The following is a 22,981-nucleotide window of genomic DNA, read 5'->3' as shown; positions in this document are numbered from 1 at the left end:
AGGTAGGTCAGATTTGGCTGCTGTACCATTTCCCTGGATGTCTGTCTCAAGGATCATCTGGTTGTTCCATTGAATTCCTTGGCTTGACCATGCTGGAGGCCAGCATGGATCTGGCTTCTCACACATCCTCGGAGGCTATGAAGATGCTCATTGTAGGTGTTGAGGGGGAACCTCAGCTGATCATATCTGAGAGACCAAGGGGCATTCTGCAGAGTCTTTGAGTGTCAACAAGGGTCTGAATCTTCTAAGGTCTTTAGGGCTGATGTCCCGATAAAAAATGCAGCAGAAAACTAAGCACATCTCCCCTTCTCCCAAAGATTCCCAGTGTGAATGGCAAATTTTTACACAGGGGTTGTTTAATGCACTCATCACCTTGGAGCCTCTCCAGAGAGTTTCTATCCCTGTTCCCCTTGGTCATCTACTCCATTTAAGAGGCCTAGGGAGCAGGACTCTTCTAATGAAGACTTAGACTCAGAGAAAGAGTCTTTGGCATACTCCTCTCAGATTCCTTCTCCACTGGACTTTGGTTCTGAGGAAGAAGATTCCATTAGCCCAGATTTTCCCTTTGAGGAACTCTCTTTTGGGGATACTTTCTCTCGTATGATGGAATTCTTTAAATGGGGTGTTCTCACCTGGCAGAAAAGATATTATGAACTCCTCAAGATGGAGTCCGCTAAGCCCTCTGTTGTTCCTCCAGTCCTAGCGACTCTGTTGGATGCTTTTTCAGTGGTTTCTCAGGCTCTTGATTTTCAACCTTCAGCCCCTAAAAAGCCTGACAGGTTTTATAAGGTGCCTGGCTAATGTAAGTTTTTCTAGAAATGTTCCTCTGCTGATGCCTCTGTTGTGTTTCTTTCTTCTGACAAACCTTTTAAGTTCCTGTCTTCTACTACATTGCTTCCTTCTGACAAGGACAGTAGGGCCATGAAATGGCTGGGCAAAAAGGTGTATACTGGTGCTACCCTGGATTTTCAGGCTATTATTTATAAGACCCATATGACCAGGTATGTCTTAGTTCCTCTTTCTCATGTCTCTGACCTTCCTGATTCTGAGGGGAAGGTTTTGGCCCTCTCTTTGCTGGGATCCTCTTCTCAAGTTGCTCACCATCCTATTAAATGTGGTTATGATGCAGCTAGTGATTCTTCTAGAGCTGCTGCTTTTGGTTCTGTGTTGAGACACTATTCATGGCTTCACCTCCAGCCTTTGCCTGATGATATTAAAGCTAAATTGTTGGATGATCGCTGTCACACTGCCAGCCCAGCTATCTGGAATTTTGTAAATAATTCTATGTCATTTGTGAATATTGATATGATTTATACATAACTGTATGTTATGTACTGAGCTAAAATGTAACCACAGCATGCCCTGTTGGCTTAGAATAGAAATTTTTATAAACTATTGTAATTGTGTAACTGTATATATTTTAACAGTAGAAACTGGGACATAAAAGGTTAACTTGCAAAACTTCAAGAAAATAAGTTGAAATTAAATTGTTTTATGATTGTGCTATAAAAGTTATCTCTCAGTTTCAGTGTAGCAGACATAATGTCTACAGCTAGAAGTTTTTTGTATTGTCTTGGAAGAGAAGTAATTACTAAGTCTGAGATGCAGAAGTGTTTTATTGTTTTATGACTTTCAGGATCTGCAAACATCTGAAAAATATGTATTTTCACAGAGAGATGCCAAAAATGCTTGTACTTTCTGACAATGTGGTAGCTTGGGAACTAAAGTCAGATGACAAAAAGTGATGTCATCCAAGCTAACCCAGCAGTAATATTTTATATTAATTTAAGAACTCTCTGAGAGAGACTGTGCATTTTGTATTTTGTCTTTGACCTAACATGAACATCCACTCATCATCACATTTGCACTTGCCTTGCTATAAGTTCTTTAGGTCGTAGTAACTCTTCGAGATATAGTTAGGAATATAGTAAAGATTAAACATAGATGTTTTCTGTACTTATTTGAGACTGTCCTGCAATGTTGTTTTAAATACTTCCTGTGATTTTGAACTCTGAAGTCACTGTGAATGCATATTTAGTATTGTCTTGTTCTTTTATTGTTATTTATTATTAAATATATTTAAACCTATATTTGTGGCTGATATTTGTAAGACATATTTAAGCTTATAGAATACTTGCATGTCTATTTGGTGACACTGTACAGGTCACTCCTAAATAGCCTTGCTCTTGGTCAGAGTACCATTTGGATTTATAGTAACACTACACAGTAGGATTAGACACCCTTGTTAATGGCCTTAACAGTAGCTGATAAGAGTGGTTGGTGGCAATGGAAACTACCTTATAGTCTGGGAAGAAGGGGACATAGCTAGTAAACCTGTGCCAGCCTTTCCCAGGAGTGTGTGTGTTTGTCTATAAATCAAACCTCAAAGAGTGTGTGTCAGCTACTTGGGCTGGGACACGATCAGCTACTTGGGCAAGGACACAAAGCACTGGTTGGACAGAGAGGGTGCTGGAGGTTTTGGCATGGCCACTCAGCTGAGATCTCAACCCTATAGCTGTACCACAGTGGAGTCTTATTGGGGATCTGGAGAAAGAGGGAAAACCAGCCCCAGACTGACTGTGATCTCTGTGTGCTCTTACGGGAAACTGCACTTCACTGTGTATGCACTTGTCATCCTCCCAGTCTGTACGTTCCCCTCTGTTGCCAGTGGTGAGGACTGAGGCTCACTGATTACTGGGCCAGTGCAGAAGCATCACAATCCCCTTGACAATAAAAACCTATTTGGTTCTTTTTTAAGTTTCTGCAAGACAAGAGCAATGCCTTGCAAGAAGTGAAGCATATTTTGTTTCTCCTACTCTTAAATTTTAGAGGAATTATTCCTCTAAGCCTGCTTTTGTTCACAGACAGTCTCACCCTCCTCCCAAAGGGTAAGAAGTGCTCTAGACAGGCTCCTCCTGCTGTCTACTTAGACATCTACTGCTCAGAAACCTCCTTTCTCAGATAAGCCAGGTTCTCTCTGACTACCTGCTTTCCTTATTTCTAAGTTAGGTCCCTTTATCTCTTCATATTTCCCTGTCCCTTCTCAACTGGTGAAGGATCACTCAGGATTCTTGGGTTCTGTCCATCATCCATTAGGAATACTTAATGGAGTAGAAATCCCTTCCTCTTTTTCTAGGCATTCCCTAACCTCTTCAGGAATAGCTGCCTTTCTTTCCAGATGTACGTCAGGCCCTTTTGCCTCAAGGCACCATCCAAGTAGTTCCCACTTCCCAGGAGGGGAAGGGGTTTTATTCCAGAATGTTTTTAGTTCCCAGGAAAGAGGCACCTGGAGGCCCATTCTGGACCTTTCTCAGCTCAACAACTTTCTGAAGATCCCTTCCTTTTGAATGCTGTTCCTTACAGAGTCTGTTTCCTCTACTTCTTCCTCATACTTTCCTGTGCTCTCTCTCTCTAGATCTCAATGATATTTATCTTCACATCCCTATTCATCCGTTTCAGGAAATATTTGCTATTCTGTTTCTTACTTGCATTTTCAGTCCTCTGCTTTGCCCTTTGGCCTTTCTACTGCCTGAAGGGTTTTCACCAAATGTCTCACTCCTGTGATTGCTTTTACAGGATGAGGGGGATAAAAATCTTTCCTTACCTGGATGGCCTGCTCATTTTGGCTTCCTCCCCAGTGACCTTGCATCAGCACCTTCACTATGCTATTTGCCTTTTCAAAGCCTAGGGTTTATGACAAATTTACAGAAATCCATTCTGACTCCTTCTCAGGATTATGTCTTTTTCAGTTGCAGGTTCCAGACCATTCTTATCCTGGTTTCACTGCCATAACACAAGGATCTTACTCTAATTGCCTTTTCTCAATCCTTCTTCATCAAGTCTCAGTTGAAGCCAGAAAATTTCTAAGGGCTCTGAAATTCATGGCTTCCACCATTCCTATACTACCTTTAGCCAGACTCCATATGAGAAAGTTACAGTGGTTTCTACAGTCAGTCTGGCTCCAGCACTGTCATCCTCTAGACTTTCTAGTCCCTCTTCTTCCATGCCTCAAGCTAGAGCTTCAATTGAAGATTCATTAGCTGTCCCTCAACCCAGGACTTCCTTTTCAATCCCTGTCCCGTCTAAAGAACTTTTTTGGATGCCTCAGGCATGGGGTGGGATACTTCTTTTGACCCTTTCAAGAAGGGTCTCTGAACCATTCCTCAGATATCAGACCACATCAACATCAAGGAGATGAGAGCTCTCCTTCTGGCCTTTCTTACCAATTTTCTTACACAGTCTCCAAAATCTTTACAGACAATACCACAGTGATGTGGTACATTTACAAAGGGGGGGGGCACAGTTTCCTACTTTCTGTCCAGACTAGCTCTTCAAGTTTGGGATCTAGATGTCCAATATCAGGTGATTCTTCAGTCTGTTTATATTTCTTCAGAGTGAAACATGGTTTCAGACTCTCTGAGCAAGTCCATAACACAGGCTCATGAATAGATGCTTCACAGAGATGTGATTTTGGTCATTGTCCACCAGTGGGGTACTCCTCAGGTAGATCTTTTAGCCTCCCCTCTGAACAGAAAACTTCCTCTCTTTTGCACCAGAGTCCCAAGTACTCTGGCCTGGAAGGTGGATGCCCCTTTTTTTTTTCTTAGAAGGTGAGCATTCTCTACATCCTCCCTTTTTCCTTCCACACTGAGGGTCCTGCTCAAGATAGAGCAAGACTCCCCAAAAATCTTGTTGGTGACTCCCTTTTGGCCCAGACAGCATTGGTTCACGCTTTTTCTGTGTAAGAATTGATAATAATGCACTGTACTGTAATAAGCTGAAAACACTGTAATGAGACTGAGAACAAAAGTCTTTATCTGTTAATTACCCAAACTCATGCTGAACAGGCATCAGTTCTGAGGTATGTACATTGGTATGTTATCTTTATGCCCTAAGCCATGAGCAGGGAGCATACGTGCGACGTACAATGTCCTGGAAATACTAAGACTTTGGTATACTGGTCAGATGTTGGTCTACTCTTGGCAGATCTCTTTAGTGAAGAATACTGTAACAGTGAACAGAAGGACATCTACTGTTATGGTAAGATTTTTCACAACTGTAATTTTTTATGCTAATCAAAATGAAATCAAGTGCAGCTACTAATGTACGAGAATGGTTATTTCTGTGCCAGCTTATAATTTAATACATTTCACTAACTGCATTCTACATTCAAAAGTACACCAGGTAGTTGGGCAGGCATGTTATTCAGCATCATTTATTTTAGTTATTTTGAGTGCTGCTTTTGGATCAGCCAGAAAAAAAAAAGACATGCACGTGCATGACAACACCTCCCTTACAGACTTATCATAGTGTAGAATATGCTTCAGATAATTCACTAGCTGGTTTTAAATCTTTATAACCATTTCCAGACTGGTATTCTCAACATTGGGGCCCAGGTGGATATTAGACAACAAAACAGCCTTTATTTTGTCAAAGGACTTTAGTAATTTATGAGACAGGATTTCAACCAGGGCATTATAACCAGGGGCCTGGTAGCATTCAACAGCAGCCAATTGTTTTCTTAGAAATTCTTCTGTCATTAGAAGAAATTGTAAGAAAGTTCTTCTATATTGTATTGCTTATAAACAAAGGGATTATGTCTAAATCTAGGGATGTCATTGTTCCCTTTTACTCAACTCTCATTAGTCCAGTCATTTAATATAACTCCCCCTTTGGCATGTATCTGTCCAGACACATGCAACAACTGGATCACCCACTAAAATATCTTATTAAAAGGATACAAGGCCTAAACAATGTCCTACACTGACCGAGTCAAAGCCCTGTCACTGTATACAGTATTCTACAAATTTCTAAAATGTGTTAGCATGTAAGGCATCCTCCGTCCCATTACTGATGGATTTACTGCACTTCAAGTCAAGCCGAATGGCATACGAGATACTCTGTCTAGGGACTTAAACCTCTTCTGCAAGAGAATGGTTTGGAGGGACAGGTGTATTTCACAAAGGATGTCACTGCTGTGTAACAGACTCCCCATCCACATAGAAGAAAGTTCATCCCTGTCCAATTTTCAAGCACAACTTAAGATCTAAGGATGGGGAACAGAAAGTTTACCCCAGGACTGCCCTCTGTACTACTAATGGACAGATGTAGCTCCTAAATGCTTTATCCCTTGCATTGCCCCCCTCAAATTATCTATGGTATGAACTCTGTTATTCTTATTAGGGGTATTATATAATTATCGACCATAAGATGGGTGGTGTCAGTCCGTAACCAAATGGGATAGATTGTTTTGAGCACAAAAAGGTAAACTGGATAGGTTTAAAACGACCCACAAGGGCAGCTAGCCTAGTACTTACCTTAGACGAGGCTGTGTTGGTTACCTATCTCCCAGGTCAGGCAGAATCTGTGACACTGCTGACGTTGTCCCCAGAATAAAGAGACAGAACAAACTCCACAGAATAGAGGGAACAAACAGAGGACATATGTCTCTCTCTCTCAATTGCCTGGTTCTGCCCTTCAAGCTTACCTCATTATGAGTATTAAAATGCCGATGTCCCTCCTAACTCCATAATGAAAGGTCTGTCAGACACTGAATGTTAGAAATGTTTTCTTTTTTTGTTTTGCATAACAAAAAAGTAGCTAATACTGAATCTTATTATTAAAGTAAAATAACTTTGTTCCACCATTCTGTGAGCGTCTTGCTTTAAGGTCTTAGCGTTTTCCAATTTGCAAATTGTTCCACATCACGAGTTCAAGACAGGATATTACACGTTTTGAACATGGATGGTTGAAAGCTGTGCCTCCATCAGATCCTGTTACCTACCAGGGGTGGCTCGTGGCATCGGACTGCCGGACTGCAGACCCCTCAGCAAAAAAAAGAAAAAAGTACTTTTTGTGTTTATTATTTTTTTTTTTTACTGTCTCAAGACAGTTCAGTAAGTTGCAGTTCTACTCCGAGTCCAACTCGTCTTTCAAGTTCCTGCTTCGGCGTCGGCGAGTACGCACATGCACACTTTGACCACCTCAGGTTGCGGCGGTTTTAAATAAAGACTTTTTTTTTGTTTCTGCTGCAGCCCGGTGAGCAAATTAAGGCATCAGTGTGATGCCCAGCATTCTATGCAGTTCCAAACCACATAGAATTGGAAAGGGTTCGGACTGCGACGTCCGCAGGTACGTACATGACGTGCTTGGGCTAAATGACTGCTGATTGGTTGTCGCTCTCTTCCCAGGCTTTATGTGCTGGGAAAAGAGTGAGACTCAAACAGTTTCGGTTGTGGACTGATTTGTGAGCCAATCGCAGACACAGTAAAGTGAACAGTGAAAGATTTATCATTTGCGGCGATTTGCCATTGGATTTCTATTTTTTTTTTTTTTTGGCGGCCTATATTTTGTCAGCTAATAGCTGTACTGAAGAAGAACTGAAGAAGTAGTAGAAGAAGTTAAAAGAACAGAGTACAGAGAGTTTTCTTCTTGGTGGTATGTGTAGTATTTTTTATTGTCCCAGCCAACTGTCAGTGTTCATTTGAGATTTTATTTTTAACTTGGGCAATGTTGGTTTAAGGGAATGTGTGCTTTTGGGTATACCTGCATATGTGCGTGCGTGTGTGTGTGTGTGTGTGTGTGTGTGTGTGTGTGTGTGTGTGGGCAACATGCATCATTGTGTAGATCTTTATTTGATGTAAACAGTCTTTTTATTTTTTAGTTTATTTAGGCATATTTTGAAGCAAGCATAAATAACAAGTCCTAGAAGCTGGGCATAGCCTCCTTGCAATACACAATACCAACATATACAATTTTAATGTAAATGAGTGCATCTGGAAATATTCCTTGGGTTAATATCTTCTTCATGACATAGTCTGAATCCAGAACATCTGCATTTCCTAAATGTATATATAGGCTACTATTTTCCATTCTAATTGCAGCAAATAGAGTTTTACTTCCTAGAAGGACAATTTGTTAATGTGAGCTTGCAGATGGAACACCTTACATTAAAAATGAACATATGTGATTATTTAATAGTGAATCCATAAATATATAAAAAGTTGTCATACAGAAATTGTTTTTGTTGAGGCTGTCACTGTGGCAAAGAGGAATAAACTCCTGAAAATGACCTAAATGACCAGAGTTCAAATCATGGGTCAGGTGCTAGAAGAGGGAGGAAGTGATTAGGCTCTGCTGGGTGTCTGTTCCCTGGAGAAGGGAGTAGTGGTAACAGACTGATTATGACCATTCAAGCAGAGGCTTGCAGGCCACCAAAGCATCTGGATCTGGAGTGTTGGCTTGGTAATTCAAGAGTAAAAGCAATCATCAAGTATGGAAAAATGCAAATGCACATAGAAGTGTTAGGATATCTGGTGGTGACAGAGCTGCTGTCAGTCACAGCAGGTGCAGTTAAGGCCTCATTGTAAATCCATCATTTTTGGGATGTCAATGAGGACATAAACATGGCTGTCTGTATCATAGCTCTCAGTTTTCTCTTACCCCTATTTTGAGATATTCACTATAGACAGAGAAATTGACTTAAAACTAATAGTGGGAGACTCAGTAGTCAGCCAGCATAGGAGAAGAAAGACACACGGAAAAAAAAAGAACTCATAACTGGTACAGGAAATAACTGGCAAATATCTAACGTGACATAATTTTGTGTTTAATGTCATACAGATATGCTGAGAAATCAGTGAAACTAAAACATCAAAATGTTGACCATACCTCTCAACCTCTTAGAGCAAGAAATCTGGACAAAGCCATAAATAATGGGGGAACAGTATCCCAAAAATAGGGACACTTTTTAAATATTGATCTTACAAAAAGTTGATAGAATAACAGGTTTTGCATTAGCATGATTTTTCTGAAGGGCATTAAATCTGAAACTCATATGTCTGCCATTATTTTTCAGCTTCAACACTGAATGATTTGCCACTGATTTGCCAGAAAACTGCAATTTTTATGAGAACAGACCAAAAATATGAGACAAAAATCTGGACATTCTTTTGAAAATCTGTACAGTTAAGCGGTATGGTTAGCACCATTAATATAAGTGGAATATGAATTAAAATGAAAAACAAAGACGCATGGGAAGAACACAAACACAACCTAACAATGAAGTAAAAGAAAACTACTGTGCTTTTTACTTTTTTCTTTTCTGTTTTTAATCTAAGTGGATGTTTGAATTGAGAAAGTTTGTTTTGGCTGTAATAGGTTACATTGGAGAGATATATGAATCTGTGTACTGTCTGCATTTAGAAGGGCTAGTTTAGCTGTAGTATGGTAGTTTGGAGATTCATAAGATTCTGTGTTTTGTGTGCATTTAGAGTAGTTGTTTTGGCTATAATAGGGTGTTTTGGTGAGGTATATGATTCTGTGTTCTGAGTTCATTTAGAAGAGTTGTTTTAGCTTAAGTAGGGCATTTTGGATAGGTATATAATTCTGTGTTTTGTTTGCATAGTGCTTGAATGTCTGCAACTTAAAAATAATGGGGTTACAAGATGAAATGCAAAGGTTGTAGAAAAGTAATGCCAGCATATCAAGAGTGAAACTCTCAACTAATGTGCAAAGTATGTAGAGAAACAAAAAAATACCTAAAAAGTGTTTCTGGTATGTGGTTTTATCACACTCTTTATCTGTGTGTGCATTTGTGCACACATGGAATGCATATACATATATGTGTTCATATGTGTATAAACTTCTACACACACAAGATAAAAATGACTTTCAAATATTAACATCTGGTTGCATGAGTTGTTGAGGTGCTAATCACAAAGGAAGAGAAAAAGAAACCACAATCAATGTGCAGTGCAGTGTTACACTTCTTGTATTGTTAATAGCATAACAGGTTAAATACTTGCTTTTGATGAAGGCTGTTGGTTCTACTCCCACAGTATTTAGATGCATTGATGATACTGTACTATGTTGTACTTTTAAAGGGGGTTGATGCTGCAGTCCTGAGAATGTCCTCTTTGGTTTAGATACCTAGTAGCTATGAACCTGTTATCAGTTTGCCATCCATTCCCTGTTGCAATATTACTAGCTTATCATTTTTTTAATGTAACATAGGCAATGTATTCCTGAAGGGCAACAGGCACTTTATTTGTAGATAAAACAATGAAATATAAAGTTGTTTGCTAGCAACAACCTCTTCATTAGTTGCAGATCTCTTTAATGTGGAATTATTCAGATGACTTTTACTTCTGCAGAGATTGTACATATTTACTGATACTAGTGGATTGTAGAAGTCTGAGTAGACTTTTATGATGGAAATGTTCTGAACTGGGCAGTTTTGTCATTATGGGTGCATGCATTTTGTTTCATTGTTTACTGGAAAGATGTTCTGAATTGGGCAATTTTGTCATTATTGGTGCATGCGTTTTGTTTCATTGTTTACTGGAAAAATGTTCAAAACAATAGGAAGGTGTATCAAAGAGCACATGTATGTTTCATATGCAAGGGGCCTATGATTTGAAAACAGCCCAGAATTAATCTTTATCTGCCACTGGTAAAATGTATTTTCTTTGAATGTGGGTTTCAATGCTGTTTCAATGAATGTGAGTTTCAAGGGCAGAGAAGTTTTAATGCTAAGTTTGTTTAGCAGATGTCTTATTGTTTGTGGTGTAAAATGCAAAATAAAACTTTCAAATGAAGTCCAAATCATCATAGAAGTAAATCAGTATGCACATTAGTGTTTATGGTAAATGGAGTGAAATAGCCAAGTAATGGATCATTGGAATGGCTGCAGGGGGAGGCTCCATACGGCCATGATTTTGTGAGGGGGAAGCACGGCAAACTTAAAGACAGCCCCAGCTGAATTATACCTCCTAACTGTCCAGATTTTCAAAGAATGAATAGATTTTTGCTTCTTATTTTTGGTTTGTTCCTCATAAAATTTGTGGTTTTCTGGTAACTCATTTAGGAATTAAGTCTCTAAATAATGACACACTGAGTTTCAGACTTCATGACCTCCAGAAAAATGCATGCTGAAGTAAGACCTGTTGTTCTATCAACTGTCTCAGTTTATACAAGAGCAATTTTTAGTACTGTTTATATGTTCCCCCAATATATTTGGCCTTGTCCAGATTTACTGCATTAACAGGTTGAGAGGTACATGCAAATACATTGCTTTATAGAATTAGGCATAGCCAAACCTCTCAACTGTCCCTGATTTTGGCTTAAAATGTTGCTCTTCCCCCTAATAATCCCTCTGTAAAATAGCAATTTTGGAAGAAAACATGGAGGTTTACAATTAAGAAATAACTATAATAATCAGAGTTATAGATTACTTTTATTTCAGAAATGCATGTAGATTATTTTATTTTGTCAGCTGCTCAAGTTAGCAGTACTAATATTAAAGTGTCCCTTCTTTGGCAGGTTCCCAGCTGTATTGTGTGGCTATTTTATTTTTTTACATCACATTTTTGGTCCATTTTTCAGAAAATTGTTTTTTTTTGGCAAATTAGTGACAAATCATTAAAGACTGAATTTAGAAAATAATGACAGACATTTAAGTTTCAGATTTCATACCATTCAGAAAAGTCATACTAATGCAAGACCTATTCTATTATCTTTCTAAGTTTATAAAAGCAATATTTAAAAATTGTCCTTATTTTTGGGCCTTTGTCCCACTTCTATGTATGGCTTTGTCCAGATTTCTTGCTCTGAGGTTGAGAGGTATGACAAATGTGTCAGGGCCATCACAGTCAGCCAGAGACATTTCAAATTGTGACATACAAGTTGTTGCACCCCACTCCCCCATGTAGTGACTCTGGATGTGTTGAAGCAAGGCAAGGAGTAGTTACGCAGTGTAAATGTGCAGAGTATCCCCCCCCATCCAAAGTAAACACAAGTACTAGAATGGCTTTTCATCTGCCCTTCATTTTTTTCAGAATGGTCTGGTTTCTGTCATATTTTTTGTATTGTTGATTTATGCTTATTACTCAAAGTGCCTGTTGTTCTGTGTTTAAGTAGCAATACTTTAATGACCATCAGGTAAGCTTGGCTGAGATCATAAGATGCAAGTAAGCTTTAATAAGCATACTGTTAAAAAACTGCCAACATTGAAAGCCTTTCTGTTGTTGCCATGTAGAGAATACTTAACTAGATAATGTACAAGCCTTTGGTATTGAAATGCATATGACAGTATTTGTAATAAAGGACAGGGTTACATTATTCTAAGAATCTCATTACACTTGGAGACTTCCAGTCATCTCTGCAGGCTTTACCCGTAAACTAAACAGAATGCCAATCGTGTGGTCCATAACCTGTACAGTAATACTTTTAAGCAATGTATCTTGAGCTTATTTCTTGTTTGCTTTTCATTTTTTACTTTGATCATGTTTTCCCCATGAAACAAGTAGATAGTTGTCAGGCAGCAGGTCTTTTTTTGGATAAGAAACATTTTTACAAGTGGGGGTATCAGAGATTTCTACTTTCAGCATGTTACTTGGTACTTTAATAAAGCTGAATATAAATTATAATTAGAACTGCAGCGCAAGAAGTGGTTTGAGTTGAGTGCTGCTTGTGTTTCTTATACTTGATTTTGACTGGCATTCCATTAATGTATTTAAAAAGTAATTTATTTTTTCCTGCCTCACAACCTTTTTGTTTCCATATAGATATTAAGTAAGCTGTCATGCAGCCAATGCATTGAAATATTTTTATTCTTCTACACTTCATTTTGCCTTGACTCTCATAATAACGGTTTGGCACCCAGGGCAGTGTATTTAGTTAGTTTTTGTGGTTTTGAGCATAGCTCCTCCCCTTTCTAGTTGGCCACACCCCTTCCCATTGACCCCACCCATTCAGCTGTCTCCCGCAGCCCTCCTTTCATTTGAAGTCACCAGCCGCCACTGTTACCTACGATCCCTCCTACTTACATAGAAATAGAGACGAGACGATCTGAGCGTAAATTTTGAGATAAGACACTGTGATTTGTTGACGTGACTGCTGGCAAAAGTGCTGGAGTATCTTTCTGCTCAAAAGATAGCTATTTGCGTATTTCCTTCTAAGTAACCCGCACCGTTAAAGAGACGCACAATTTTGTTACTGTAAGCCGCCATTAGGAGCAGTTTTACACAGTATGTAGTTGATAAAATTCGGCGATGTTGAACCATCTTCTTCAAAGTGTAGGAACTGTAATTCCTATAGGACTACCCTTTCCCATATGACTGTATCACTTACCATCTCAGCTATGTTCAGCTACAGTTCTGTACCATAACTTGTAATATGAACTCTTTCTGGCACAAGTCAATAATCCCGATGTGATGACCTCACATCCTGTGGGCTCGCCGCGTGCCGATTACAGAAGACGTTGTACCTCTTTTTCAGCACCGGCATGGAATCTTGACTGGTACTTTGTTACGGGCCTCTAGTCTCCTACTGAGTGGATCTACGCCGCAAGCATAATGATACAATGGGCTGGGTGGCAACTCTGAAAACGTATAAAATAACGATGTCTTGCATTTAAAGCTACTATTTAAAGTCGGAGCTTGTCCGAGAAGGGTACATTAACATTGTCACATCCCGAGTTGTTTGCTTGGCCATTCCATGAATAAATGGTTAGCACGTTTCAAATAGCTGAATTAGTCATTAATGTCATAAATAGTGCTGTTTTATCGGTTATATAACAGTGTAGTGCCTCGCAGGATGCGCAGTAGCAAACCCCGCCCCTGACCGCCCATAACTGCACTGATATATTCCGTTCCATTTCTGTGGGAAGTCTGAGGAAGTCAGACGATAATTAGAGGTGCAACCCTCTTACTTATAACTAACTTGTATCTCAAAAGTATTAATATTTTAAAAGCATCCTAGATTATTATAACGGCACTAACATATTCCGTTTCAACAACAAAACTTTTCAGCATACGAAGTCAACTTTGGGCGCGTCTGTCATGATTGGCAGTTTTGACTAACAGCTGTAGTTGTCAACATGCCCTGCATCGGTATTGTAAAACGGAATATGGTCTCTGAGTTGGTATATATAAGTCGGGGGGTGCAGGGGGGGTGTCCCCCCCTGCAATAACATGTATAAGACTGTTTTACGTTGTTTGTTTACCGTCCTTGTTTACAGTAAATATTTATTTAAAAGATATGGGGCATACCGCTCATACAAAGCAAAAGGTAAAATAAATATCTACTTTAACACAATGTTGAGACGTCTCGGAGTTGGTATATTTAAGTAGAGGGGTGCAAACTGTTTTGTGTTGTTTCTGTACAGTAATTATTATAAATTATTAGTAATTATCGGGGCGGGATTTGCTACGCGCATCCTGCGAAATGTTTTTTCTTTATTTTTCCTTTGATGTACAATGATTTAACTTCCCAAATTAAAATGTCTTTTTACTTCTGTGTTGCATGTTCTGTGTCAATCATGTATGCCACGCCCCAAGCTGCACAGTACCACCCGCGAGGCACTACACTGTTATATAACCGTTTTCTCGAGACTATCTGTTTTCAGATTCCATGCAACACCAAACAATATTAGAAGTTATGTACCTACCATAACGTTCCATGTTAGTTGTCTTCTTCTTGCCTTCTTTCTTGCTGGATGGGTTCGGAGCCGATCCTCGGCTCCGACTCGGCCACTCTAAAAGCTCGAGAGCTAGTTCCACCGGCTCGAGGCTCCCCTATATCCCACAATGCTAGGCGGTAACTCCTCAGATCTCGTTTAAAAGCTAAGCCCAGCAAGGAAATTCCATAAAAGGAACAAAACAAACTCCTCTAGGTCTGTCCAGGCTAGGGGGAAGGAGGGCGGGATGCAAGAAAGAAGGCGAGAAGAAGACAACTAACATGGAACGTTATGGTAGGTACATAACTTCTAAATGTTAAGTTGTCTATCTCGCCTTCATTCTTGCTGGATGGGACCGCGTCCCTAGCACCTTGTCCCGGGTGGCCTATCGGAACAGACTCTTGAGTACAGTGGAACCAAAGTTGGCTCGGTCCCTAGAGGCCAAGTCCAACTTATAATGAGAAATGAAGGTATGGGGAGAAGCCCAAGTAGGTGCAGAACAAATCGAATCAATAGGCAGCCTATCTTGGAAAGCTATAGATGTGGTTAAAGCTCTAGTTGAATGAGCCCTGGGTTTGGATGGCAACTGTTGATGTCTGATCTCATACACAAGGGTAATCAATGAAGTAAGCCATCTAGAGAGAGATACTTTAGAAACTGGAAGGCCCATTCTACCTTCTGCATAAGAAACAAACAGTTGATCAGACTTCCTGAATTGTTTGGTCCTGTCTAAATAGTACCTAAGTTGGCGATGAATGTCTAAGCAATGAAATTTTTGTTCTGACCTGTTCGAATAATTAGGGAAGAACACAGGAAGATCAATGGTTTGATTCAAATTTGCCGGTGAAGCTACCTTAGGCAAAAAGGACGGGTTAGTACGTAAGGACACCCTATCCTTATGAAACAAAAGATAAGGGGGTCGACTACACAGAGCATGGAGTTCAGAGACTCTTCTAGCTGAAGTGATAGCTACTAAAAAGAGTGTTTTCCAAGACAGTAACTTCATTGAACATGAAGCCACAGGTTCAAAGGGGGGAAGAATTAAGGACGCTAGAACCAAGTTGAGATCCCATTGAGGAGGAGGATCCCTGATAGGTGGCTTGAGGAGAAAAACTCCCTTTAAAAAGGCTTTGTAGAGTTTGTGAGACATAATGGAGGACTCTGAGACTCCAACATGAAAGTTCGATATTGCTGCCAATTGAACTTTGATGGTAGACGGAGACGAACCTGAGTGGAAAAGTTCGGCTAGAAAGTCTAAAACTGATTGAATGGAAGCAGTGAAATGATCTATATCCTTTGACTGCGCCCAACAGGAAAACGTTTCCACTTATTATGATAAATCTTCCGAGTGGAAGATTTATGAGAGGCTATCAAAATATCTCGAACTGAGTGAGATATTAGAGGAAGCCTGGCTAGAGTTGGAATTGGAGGAACCACGCTGTGAGGTTCAGAGAAGGGAGGGAGTGGTGCAACTGACCCGACTGATGAGTCAAGAGGTCTGGAACTGGGTCCAGATGCCAAGGTTGCTCCAACAGATAACGGTGGAGAAATGGGAACCAAACCTGTCGAGGCCAGTAAGGGGCAATGAGGATCATGGAAGCGTTCTGAGCGATGGCTTTCTGTATTAGTTGAGATATCAGTGGGAAGGGAGGAAAAGCATACAGAAGTCCCCGGGGCCAATTGTGTACTAGAGCGTCTCTGCTGGGGTGGCCTGGTTGGGGAAAGAGAGTGAAAAAATCGTCGCACTTGCTGTTTTGGGGAGTAACGAAAAGGTCGCAGCAAGGCCGGCCCCACCTTCGAAAAACTTTCTCCAACACTGAATTCTTCAGAGACCACTCGTGAGGCATGAGAATAGCTCTGCTCAATTTGTCCGCAATCACATTGGACTTCCCGGGAATATGCGTTGCTAACAGAAACCACTGAGAGGAAATCGCCCATTGCCACAGTCTGAGTGCCTCTCGACATAGGGGATAAGATCTGGTTCCGCCTTGTTTGTTGGTGTACCACACTACAGACATATTGTCTGTCTGAATTGCTATAGTTCCCTTGGGAAGAGAGTCTTGTAAGGCTTGCAACGCTAGAAGCACTGCTCTCATCTCTAGGACATTTATGTGCAAGTGGCACTCGAAAGGTTGCCACATGCCTTGGACCGTCCTGCCCTGGTAATGTCCCCCCCACACTCGATCAGGGAGGCGTCCGTTGTCACTGTAGCAACCGGAGGGGAAGGGACGAAAGGTCTCCCTAGGAAGACCTGGGGAGATGTGATCCACCAAGAGAGATGATTCTTGCACGATTGTGTTATCCGAATAGGATGGGACATTGGAAGTCGTTGGAAAGACCATTGTGTGAAGAGCATCCATTGTAAGATTTTCATATGGAAGAGAGCTAATGGTAGAAGAGGGATGGCCGCCGCCATTATCCCTAAGACCTTCAGGATCAATCTGGCTTTGACTTTGTTGCTCTGCAAGACAAGAGAGACCTGTCTATGTATGTCTGCTATTCTCTGCTCTGTGAGTCTGGCTGACATGTTGACTGTGTCTAGATTTGCGCCTATGAAGGTAATAACTTGACAAGGCGACAAGATAGACTTTTCATAATTTATTGAAATGCCTTGTGTTTGACATATGTGAAAAGTGTAGTCTCTGGCAAGAAGCAAAAGATGCTTGGTGGGGGCTGTAAGGAGCCAGTCGTCTAAATACGGAAACACTTGGAATCCTTGTCGTCTCAGATGAGAGGCAACCACTGCCATGCATTTGGTAAACACTCGGGGGGCTGTAGTGAGTCCAAAGGGCAGGGCCCTGAATTGGAAATGACTGGTTCCAAGCTTGAAGCGGAGGAATCTCCTGGAGCGTCGACTCATTTTGATGTGATAGTACGCATCCCGGAGATCTATTGAGCACATCCAGTTGTCCCGCCCCAAAAGGGGAAGAATGGACTGCAGCGTGACCATCCGGAACTTTGTTTTCTTGACAAACTTGTTCAAGTTGCTGAGATCCAAAATGGGTCTCCAGTCCCCTGTTTTCTTTGGAACCAAAAAGAATTTGGAGTAGATTCCGGATCCTTGTTGGTCTGCTGGAATTGGTTGAATGGCTCTTTATGCAAGCAGATTTGAAATTTCTAGTGCTGCTTGCTCCCTTTGACTGGGTGGAACGTCTGGAAGGGATTTTTTGGATTGGTTTGGAATGAGAAAGAATGGGATTCTGTAGCCTTCGGAAATGATAGACTGTACCCACTTGTCTTGAGTTAGGGATAGCCAGGCTTCTGGGTACAGAGATAATCTTCCCCCGACTGCCTCTGAAGGTGGACAGTCGGGCAACACCTCAGGGATGCTGAAAGGGCTTGTCGGAAAAGGTTTCTCGACTGCCCTGATTCTGCGGGCCCCCTCTGCCTCTAGGACGGCATCTACCATTATTGTTCCCCCCTCTGCCTCTAGAGGGGAACCAACTCTGTGCGTCAGGCAAATCTCCCTGAGATTGTTTGCGGAACCACATCTTTCCACCTTTCTGGCCTTTGGGGTAAGGCCTAGAAGGAGCAGAAAAACAGACTCCGATGGCAGAGAGAGTTTTGCCATCAGTCTTGCACCTAGTCAGGGTTTCCTTCACTTGAGGACCAAAGAGGGATGATCCATCAAAAGGGGAGTTAGTGAAGGATGCCTTGAAAGGGTCTGCAAAGTTACATAGCCGCATCCAGGCGTGCCGACGTAAAGCCACACCTGTACCTGCCGCTCTACTCACTCCATCCACCGCATATGAAAGGAGGCGCATGGAGGAGTTAGTTATAGAATTAAGGGTCGCCAGCTGAGAGTTCATCCTATCCTGAAAACCCGCAGCTGTTGGGTCCTTTAACATTTCGCTCACTTCCCTGAGCAAATCCCTCTGAAGACGAGTGAAATGACACAGGTAATTCAGCGAGCGCATAGTAAAGGTCGCTGACGAGAACATCCGCTTCCCGTACCTGTCCATAGTCCTAGACTCCTTGTTAGGAGGATGAACAGGCACCGAAGGATCAGCTAACTCCTTCTTGGTGGCCGCAGCCACCACCATAGCATCAACAGAGACGTCTTTGGTTAAAAATTCTTTGTCCTTGGGGGCAGTGATAAATTTTGATGGTCTTCTGGGGGTGGGTTCCACTGAGTCAGGAGCCGTCCAGGCCTTCTTTGCCACCACTTGCATAAAGGGGTCAAAGGGAGGGGACAACCAGGAGGTGGAAGGGCGAGAGCCAAACACCTCAAGATACACCGATTCATCCTCTGAAGGGTTAAGGGCTGGCCAATTCCCCCTCTGTTTTAAGATTTCGAGGATTTCTGCAAAGGAGACATCTTCAGAGGGGGAACGAGGGGAACCTTCAGAATCCTCTAAATCAGTGTCAGAGGTGACAGACTCAGGGGAGTCAATGTGCTTCCTCTTGCACTGCCTTTTCCTAGGGGGCTCTCCTACCAGGTCAGAAGAGGCCTCGGAAGAGGAGGAGATCCTCACTGGGGATACTTGAGGAGCTGGCTCTCTACGATCCAGGATGAGAGAGTGAGAAGAAATCACCGGAGGCACCGTGGAGGGAGGGGCAGACGGAGCCGACTTTGGAGCTGAACCAGGTTCTAACACGCTCCTCATGACCTCGAAGGCACCCCTGTCAGGCAGAGCCAGAGGTCTCCGCCCCGAAAAGCTGAAAACCTCCCCCGGCACCGACAGTGATGGCTCCGAGGGCGATGTCGGAGCCGAACTCACCAACGCCGAAGCACCGAGAGGGAGAGCGGGGTCGGACAAGGGTCCGATGCCACTCACCCCCTCAGAGCCGACGAGGGAAGTCCGGCGCCGAGATTCTTCCAAGGAAGACATCGGAGCAGATGATGGCACTGAAGACAACGGTATCGGTTCCGACGCCACCACAGTCTCGGGTCCGAGCCGCCCCGGCTCCAAACTCACATGAGTCAGAGGAGGAACATTCTGAGTGATGGGATTAGCCCTCGACTGTTGAGTCGGACTTTGAAGCATCTGGGCCAGTGCCTCGGACTTAAGAAGTTGACTCACTACCCTCTGAAGGTCATGATCTGATAGTCTCGACGACCTAGAGGAGTGAGATCTATGGCTCCGTTCAGACAGCAATGGTGATGCTGGAGCCGAATGAACGGAGCCGATAGATGGTGACCGGGACCTTTTTCTGGAGGTCGGTTCCGACAATTTGATCGGAGCCGACTCACCGATGTCTTCCTCGGCTCCGGCCGGAGCCGAGGAAATAGTAGGGACATGAGTTCGAGAGTCATCAACTCCGGCCGGAGCCGATGTTCGAACAGCCTTCGGAGCCCCAGAAGACGACTCAGAGACCGGAGCCGAAGGTCTGGGAGGCTTCGAGGGTTTCCCCGAGGATTGAGTCGGGGGACCCTCAGGCTTCAATAAGCCCCTTAGAATGAGCTTATTTTTACGCTCCTGCAGGACTCTAGGGCTGAAGCCATGGCAAACAGCACATGAGTCCTGCAGGTGCAAAGGTCCCAGGCAGTATACACAAGAAGTGTGACCGTCTGTCAGAGACATCTTCTGACAGCACGAGTCACACTTCTTAAAGCCTGAGACCTTCGATTCCTTAGACATGCTAAGAAAAGTAGAGTAATCACTCAAGTCACACACACACAGATTACCCTTAAAGTAAAATAAACTAAATTAAACTAAATTAAATAAATTAATTTCCTCAGAAAAAACCCAAACACTCCAACTACTAGGAAGGGAGGGATGAGGCCTAACAGTTTAAGGAAAGAACTCTAAAAGTTCTTGGAAAAACGGTGGGGAACTTGAAGGGGATGGTAAGAAACTACCTAAAAGGGGTTTAAAATACAGGAAAAATAACTCAAAGGGGTCTAATTTTTTCAAAAGTTTAGTTAGAAACAACTAACCTGACGAGCCGGTTGAAGAGCACCTCGATAGCTATAGCGGCAAACGAGATCTGGGAGTTACCTCCTAGCATTGTGGGATATAGGGGAGCCTCGAGCCGGTGGAACTAGCTCTCGAGCTTTTAGAGTGGCCGAGTCAGAGCCGAGGATCGGCTCTGAACCAATCCAGCAAGAATGAAGGCGAGATAGACAACTTAACATCATAACTTTTAACACGACTAGGTTTTTCGCGACAAAGAGGGGACTGCTGCAGTCATCAAAAGTCAGAGGTTGGGGTGGGGCTTAGACTACTTTATGCGTGTAAGTAAGCTTTCGGAAGAGGAATAGTGAACTTATTTTATTATCTGTAGACATGAACAAGTTAGCTAATTTCGTTTTTCCTTTCGTGTAACTGTTTCAGTTGTAGTCATTCTTATGACATTGTAATAGCTATAAAACCACGGAATAAAGCAGTAAATATTTCAATTACGTTTATATCTTATTTGCAGGAAATAACACCAACAGAAAAAAAAATGTTATGTTAAGGGAAGTATATCTAACCATGAGCTGTTTCTCTTTCCTATTTAGCAGTACATACCAACATGTGTACAATTTGCCGATATTTGTTCTCGGAATATATCGATGAATGAAGGGAAGAAATATGTGTGTGTATATATATATATATATATATATATATATATATATATACACACACACACAGGCATTATTATTATTATACTGTATCAGTAGGCGTTGTATCGCACTGAAGAATAATGTTTGTGGTACTATGGGTAATGACTGGATGATTACATTAAGAAGCACTGCCTTGAAGGTGAGGCCTGTGTAGGCTCCCAAGTTGTTATCTGAAGTGGGATTAGAACCTACTCGTCCAGGTGAAACTGGTACATGAACGCAGCGCTTTAGAGCGCGCAGCCTTTCTGACTTAATTGTTGCATATTCCCCGTCTATCTTTGATGTATTTTGCTACTTTTTTAACTTTCGTGAAACTCTCTGTTGTAGTTTTTTTTGAGAGAGTGCATCAAATATCAATTGCGTTTAAATCAGTAAGTATCAAAATCGTCTAATTTGCGGGGGTCGTGAGATAGCAACAAAAGAAAAAAATGTTGGAGGGGCGTCTCTAACCACTGTCTTTTTCTGTGATTTCGTTACCCATCAGCAGTACATATGAATATGTGCAGACCAAACGGGTCTTTTACTGTTTGAAGTTAGATTTGCTCCCCTGGAATTTATTGATGAATGAAGGCAATGTATAAATACAAATGTACCAAAAACGCGTTTTTATTATAGTTTATCGGGTACGCATACTACCGCAGTGATGGATTTGATAATGTGTGCGGCGGTATAGGTAAATATTTTATAATCCTGTCACAAACATTACCTTGAAAATAAAACCTGTATAGGCATACAAAATGTAACGTTAGAAGTAGGATTCAAACATAAACCTCAGGCGAAAACTGCGACCCCAACACAGCGCCTTTGCCCACTCGGCTAGCTTGTCTTAGTAAACCTATTTGTCCCGCCCATCTTTGATCCATTTTGCTGTCGGTGATTTTGTGTTTCTAGTTACAGTCATGTTTAAGACGTTGCAGTTGTCAAACCAGTAAATATCTCAATTAGCTTTTTATCTAATTTGCAGGAGATAACAATAGAAAAAAATGTCGAGGGGGACCTATCTAACCTTTATCCAACAGATCTTTTACTGTTGCAGTAATATTTGCTGACATTTGATCCCCCAGAATTTATTGATGAATGTAGGGAATGTCTGAATATATACGACCGCAAACGCATTTTTACTATACTTTATGTATGAATATATATGCACCGCAAATACAGTATTTTTTTGGTAAACAGCCTATTGCAGTGATGATTAATCTGTGCGGCACTATAGGCAAAGAGTAGATGACAATGTCGCAAACACTAACTTGAAAGTATGGCCTGTGTAGGTGTGCAAAATTTATTGTCAGAAGTGGGATTCGAACCCACGCCTCCAGAGGAGACTGCGACCTGAACGCAGCGCCTTAGACCGCTCGGCCATCCTGACTTGATAATTGTATGCATGACACGCATATATTTGATCCATTTTGCTGATGGTGTTTGTGCTTTTGTGTAGTTGTTTCAAATGCAGTTATGTTTAAGACGTTGCAATTACCAAATCAGTAAATATCTCAGTTAGCTTTTCATCTAACTTGCAGGACATAGCAATAGAAAAAAAATATGTACGGACTGTTTCTCGGTATCCATCAGCAGTGCATATTAATATATGCACTCCAAACAGCTCTTTTACCGTTGCAGTAATATTTACAGATATTTGTTCCCCGGGAATTTATTGATGAATGTAGTAAGAATATATAAGCTCCGAAATGCATTTTTACAATACTCTATGTATGAATATATATGCACCGCAAACACATTTTTACTGTACTTTTTTTGGTAAACATCCTACTTCATTGATGAATAATATGTGCGGCACTATTGACAAGATTAGATGACAATATCACAAGCAGTAACTTGAAAGTAAGGCCTGCAAAATGTGTTATCAGAAGTGGGATAAGAACCAAAGCTTCCAAGGAAAACTGCGACTTGAACGCAGTATGTTATACCACTCGGCCATCCCAGCTTGGTTATGTTTCTCATCTTTGATCTAT

The 22,981-nt window shown here is 41.6% G+C and overlaps 1 protein-coding gene and 1 non-coding gene across 2 annotated transcripts in view; one reads left to right on the top strand and one right to left on the bottom strand.

Annotated features, from left to right (window-relative positions):
* The window catches only part of LOC122808581 (protein-glutamine gamma-glutamyltransferase 2-like), a 565,300-nt gene that overhangs the window by 377,705 nt on the left and 164,614 nt on the right, over window positions 1–22,981 (top strand). The gene's annotated exons all lie outside the window — the stretch shown is intronic.
* Window positions 22,295–22,377, bottom strand: TRNAL-CAG. Its single transcript has one exon. It is a non-coding gene; the product is annotated as a tRNA-Leu (tRNA).

This window comes from Protopterus annectens, chromosome 8.part0, assembly GCF_019279795.1.
Source record: "Protopterus annectens isolate FY-2018-M chromosome 8.part0, PAN1.0, whole genome shotgun sequence".
Lineage (NCBI taxonomy): Eukaryota > Metazoa > Chordata > Ceratodontiformes > Protopteridae > Protopterus > Protopterus annectens.
The sequence above is the reverse complement of the archived record's forward strand: the minus strand, read 5'-3'. Positions and strand labels throughout refer to the sequence as shown.